Below are 5,850 nucleotides of genomic sequence, written 5' to 3' on the forward strand. Positions count from 1 at the left end.
ACTTTTCTTTCCACTGTCCTCTGTGAGAGCTCAAATGCACCATTTTCTGTTCCAAGGATTTGCTCCCACAGCCCTCACTCCACCTTTGTTAGAAGCTGCTGGTATTTACTTCTCTGTGGTTTCCCATGGACAGACTCCCACTCCTTCTTTGTGGAGCGTGGTCTAAAGTAGAGGTCATCTCTCCCTCCCTCCAAATCCCACAGTAATTGGCATGAACCTCTCTCACAGCATGTGCCACCTAATTCTGCATCTTTTCATTCCAACTGGATTGAAAGTTAGGTGTGGATCTGAACCTTAAACAACACCTTCATCATAGGATGTGTAAATGACTGCTTTCACTGTTCTATCCGTGAACAGAATAAATGCACAATTAAAATGATTGTTTAAATTAATTTAACCACAAAAACCTTCCCAAATGCTGTAAACAATGCAACCACAAAAGAATTGCTCTCCTAAGTTGTGAGATTGTAATAAACAAAGAAAATTATGTCAAATATTTGAGAGGAGCCTCAGAATTTTAATCCCTCTTATACAAATATCATTTGACACAATGCCTCTCTCTACCTGAGAGAAAGAACCAGCCTCTGGTAATTACTGCTCGTCTTTTGATGTGGCTTAATTTCCCTGAGGTCTTTAACTCAAGAAGATGGGGATATTTTCTTTGTAAGAATGCTTATATTACTTTTTGTTTTCTTTATTTTTCACATATATTATTTGTTATGAATATAAGTAAGTATATTGTAATAAAATCTTCCACCTCTCTGCAGGTGAAGCTACAGTTCACATTCCATTAGAGCAAGGCCTTTATTTCTTCTTTTTTTGGTTATTAATAAAATATTCCCTTTCTGCCCTTGTATGTTCACCCTCAGTGTAGGTAGGAAACCCTGCCTGCCTTTTTTACGTCTTCTTTCAGCAACAGTGTTTACAGCTGTGGTCTGAGTTCTGTTCAAGCGTAAGAATCAGAGCTGGTCCACTATTGGGAGTGTGGGTCTCACAGGTCATGTGGATGAAGGTGGAAAAAGACGGATACAAGGTCTTAGGAAGTCTTTGAAATAGCATACTAAGGTCAGGGAATTTCCATCTGTGCCCAGGGCTTCCACACAAGGTGACAGCAAGGAGTGATTTGATGATGGCAAAATTATAATGGGTTCAGAACAATCCCTGCCAAGAACCATCATTTGCAAGAGAAAGAAATTTGGTGTCTGTGGCACCAAAATATCCGATAAATGAATTTGGGGAACTATAATTTTCCAAGGAGCTATGCAGGACCATGCCCTTCTGTCCTGGCTGGGTCTGGAATATTCTATCTTAGCCTTGGTGTACAGGGCTGTCTCTGAGGACTCCCAGAAATCCATGATACATAATCATGTCAGCTTTAGTCACAGCTTGAAATTTCGAATATGTGAACTGTAACTTCACCCAAAGACAGGTGAAGGATTTTTATTACAATATAATTATTTATATTTGCAGCAAACCCTATATTGCAAGATGTAAAATAACAAACAAAACAAAAGTAATATAAGTAATATAATCATTATAGAGAAAATTCCCCCATCGTCTTGAGTTAAAGACCTCAGGGAAATTACTTCAAATCCAAAGACTAGAGCAGTAGTTAGCAAAGGCTGGAGTAGAGATGGACTGTTGGGAAGATGTTGGTCAACAGATACAAAATTTCACTCAGATAAGACGAAGATGTTACAAAGATCTATTATACAACAAATGACTAGAGTTAGTAGCAGTAGCTTGTATTCTGGGAAAATGCTAACAGAGTACATTTCAAGTATTCTCACCACTGGAAAGGATAAGGATTGAGGTACTGCATATGTTAATTAGCTAGATTTAGTCATTGCACTACGGACATACATTTTTAAATGGCAGGTTGCATGGTATACATACATACAACTCTTATTTGTCAGCATTCAGGTTCTAGAAACGCCATTTCCTAGGGAGCCAAGCTGACACTGGAGCAGTAGTGCACGCAGCTTCAGTCTCCCAGGACAGGAGCAGTGGTAATGGAAAACCAAATAAAGAACACGCATTGCTTACACTAGGCAGAAGAAACGAAGTCTTGTTATCATGACTGTATTCATCAAGTAACGGCCACAAAAGTCACAAAAACGTTCAAGTCAAACATGAAGAATGGTGTGCCTCTGTATACAGAAAACTTCCAATGTGACAGGGATAGAAGAGGCTTCAGAAGAAAGAATGAACGTTCTTGTGGATGAAGCATCAGACCTTGCAGATGCCAGATGCCCAACACATGCAAGGGAAGAGGCCCGTTCCCCGCCCATGCCCAAAGCTTCTGTATGTGGGCAGCAACCTCCCAGCCCCGAAGAAAACTGCGTGTCCCAGCCCTGAAGGCCGAGGCTAAGACACCCAGTGCTTGCCTTAGAACAGTGAGTTGGCTCTGAGGACTCCTGGAGCCTGGTGGACCACGATTGCTTCCACCACCCACATTTATAGTTACTGTGTCTCAGGGGTGAATCTGTGGACAGCTGAGGTCCAAATCTATTTCTTTCTCCTGGAGAAGGAGGAGCAAACAGAGGAGCAAAGCCTCTGTTAAGGGTTTGCAGGAGTTGCAAGGAGAGAGAAGGATGAGGTTTGTGAGCCAGAAGGAGGTGACTGTGCCACGCTGTGGCTGAGCTGCTAGCACAGAGATACACGGCCGAGTCCCCTTGCTGTGTCCGCTTGATCTTCAGAGTGGAGACGGATCCCTCAGGCCTCTCTGCAGAGAACCAATCATGGGGAAGCCCCGATTTGTCTGCTGCATCCTTGTCTTGGAAGTAAATTGGAAACTCCAGGCCCTGTCCCAGGCTCTGTCGTTATCAATAAGGGACATTATGACCTGAAATTGGATCATATCTGAGAGCTACATCCTTTCCCTTCCTTGCTACCTTGTGTCTCAGGGACTGGGAGACTCCAGCACCTGTGTGATCTGTGGAGACAGAAATTGGGAACTGAATGAGAAAAACAACTATAGTCATCTCTCTCTCACCCATCACACACACACAACACACACACACACACACACACACAATGAGACTGCTTGGCATCTGAGGAATTACCTGCCCCCAGGAGACACAAGCTGCCCAGGAGAGGAGCCTGGTGCCCATGGCAGGGTCAGGGCAGGATGGGAGCTTTGCAAGATCAGAGTCACTGTGAGCAGGAGCAGAGGAAGGACATCCCTGTCCTTACACGGAAGTACCCACAGTGACATCACTTCCTCTCTCAACCACGCAATGACAGGAACAAAGGATTTATATTAGAATACACTTAAATGACTTCTTTAAATATTTGTGAGTTCCTTGCTTTTTGCTTGTTTGTTTTTTGAGACAGAGACTTGCTCCGTTGCCCAGAATGGAGTGCAGCAGTGTGATCTCGGCTCACTGCAAATTCTGCCTCCTGAGTTCAAGTGATTCTCCTGCTTCAGCCTCCCCAGTAGCTGGTATTACAGACTCACACCACCATACCAGGCTAATTTTTGTATTTTTAGTAGAGATGAGGTTTCACCATATTGCCCAGGCTCGTCTCAAACTCCTGACCTCAAATGATCTGCCCACCTTGGTCTCCCAAAGTACTGGGATTACAGGTGTGAGCCACCACGCCCAGGCAATAAATTCCTTTCTAGGCCGGGTGTGGTGGCTCATGCCTTTAATCCCAAAACTTTGGGAGGCCGAGGTGGGTGGATCATGAGATCAGGAGATGGAGACCATCCTAGCTAACATGGTGAAACCCTGTCTCTTCTAAAAACACAAAAAATTAGCCAGGCATTGTGGCAGGCACCTCTAGTCTCAGCTACTGGGGAGGCTGAGGCAGGAGAATGGCTGGAACCTGGGAGGCAGAGCTTGCAGTGAGCTGAGATTGTGCCACTGCACTCCAGCCTCAGCGACAGAGTGACACTCAGTCTCAAAAAAAAAAAAATTCCTTTTTAACAACATCAATGCATATATCATTGCTTTGGGCTCCCATGCTGTCTGGACCCAGAGGCCTCACACTGCATCTGAGTTCATCTCCTCATCCCACAGCCGCTCCTCTGTCTGCTGGACATGTTCTCTAGGATGTGTCAACAGCTCCACGAACACAAGGCAACACAGGTGAACTCATTGTCTTTCCTGCAAATCAGGGTCCCCTCTGCCATCCCCATTCATGTGCCAGCCTCCTCCATCCCCCAGTCACACATGCCCAACAGGACTGTCCCATCACATGGGTTCCCTCATGAGAGGCACCTCATCCCTCTCTTCTGGGACCACCTGCCATCTTTGTTAACTATAATTCAGAAAGGATACCTTGGTGACAAACTCACAGTGTTTTTTCTTTCTCTACCTATAAATATATTTACCTCAATCTCAGTATTTAATGAATGAGAATTATAATTCTGACTTGATGCTTATTTTTAATCTCCTTTCTTGACTTTCACTGTGCCTTTCAGTCTATTCTTCTGGGAGATAGTTATCTTTTGGGCTACTTTTAAAATCTTCTCTTTGTCATTTGTGTTCCACAATTTCACTATAATATATGTATTCCTCTACTTCATATTCATTTAACTTGTTCAAACAGAGGATTTAGGTCCTGAAACACATCTTGAAAATTCTCAGCTAATGTCTCATAATTATCACCTATCATTCTCTCCACTTTCTCTTTGTGACACTTCAATCATGTGTAAGAAAAATGGGAAGTTCCAACAAAATATTATATATATCCTAATATACTAGAACCCACAAGATTTTTATTCCTTATCCCTTACCTTTTCTTGTTTCCTATTTAATTTTCTGTGCTGCATTCTAGGTAACTTCTTCAGATCTGGCTTTGACCTCAGTAACAATCTCTTTTGAAGCATGTCATCTTTTCTTCATTTCCACTTTGTTTTCAATGATAATCTTAATCATTACTGTATTCTCTTTGATTATTTGTAATGTTTCCTTGGTGATTTCTGACAGTCTCCTTTTTCTTGTTCACATATCAATTTGCTCCTGTATTCCTTCAAATCTAGCTCTTTAACTTTTATATCTTTTAATGGCAAAATTCCTTGTCTTCATACATTTCAACTGCTTATTGTTTCTACTCATTTTTCTTCATTGGTTCTGGTTTTGTCTTAATAGCGGGTATATTTACCTGACATTAATCTGTGGGATTTCAGAGGGGCCTGCATTGAGAGTGCAGAACGTCCAGTCCATAGCTTTTCCAGCTGTCTCCAGTCTCATCCCAAATGCAGGGGGCCAAGAATTGTCTGCTGCACTCTGAGTTGCCAAATACTCTCCTGGCTTTGGTTCCTGGGGTCAGAACGTACTCTCAGGACAGCCACAATGTTCCCTCCAGAACACAGTTCTTAATATTTGTTATTTTTCATGATACCGTCTCCATAAATTAGCACTTATAAGGCTGTGTAGTCATGACTTCCCCTACCTGTTCTTCCAAGAAAAAATTATATAAATACATTTTCAATAAAAAAACTACTTAGTCTAAAGATATTCCCTCTTCTTTCCTTTTTGGTTCTTAACCCAAAACTTTAAAAAATAACTTAGATATTAGAATTATATAATGTAGACTTTACCCTCATTGAGTTTGAAGAGCATGTGATATTTTAAATTGGAAATTCCTAGACAAACTGACAAACTGGCTTACACAATGAATGGTCCAATGCTTGTTCAACAAGCAAGTGCCCTTTGATAAGCTCATAGCAGAGCATCTCAAGCACAGTTAACTCTAGATCTCTGCCAGGAGATCTAGACTACAGCAGACCTGTAGTCTTCCCATTATTGGTTCATCCACCTGCTCGTCACTCAATCAGCCTGTCATTCATTAACTCATCCATTATCTGTGAAATAGGTCTCCCTTCATGCCAGGAACAGC

The 5,850-nt window shown here is 42.2% G+C and overlaps 1 pseudogene across 1 annotated transcript; it reads right to left on the reverse strand.

Moving 5' to 3' along the window:
• Positions 1 to 2,071: 2,071 nt before the first annotated feature.
• On the reverse strand, positions 2,072 to 3,134 carry LOC117072432 (annotated as a pseudogene). The gene is made up of 2 exons (XR_004432791.1): positions 3,066 to 3,134; positions 2,072 to 2,935 (listed from the first exon to the last, which is right to left on the reverse strand). The product of XR_004432791.1 is annotated as an uncharacterized LOC117072432 (transcript).
• Positions 3,135 to 5,850: the final 2,716 nt, after the last annotated feature.

The sequence above is a fragment of the Trachypithecus francoisi genome, unplaced genomic scaffold (assembly GCF_009764315.1).
Source record: "Trachypithecus francoisi isolate TF-2019V2 unplaced genomic scaffold, Tfra_2.0 Lachesis_group4, whole genome shotgun sequence".
NCBI lineage: Eukaryota > Metazoa > Chordata > Mammalia > Primates > Cercopithecidae > Trachypithecus > Trachypithecus francoisi.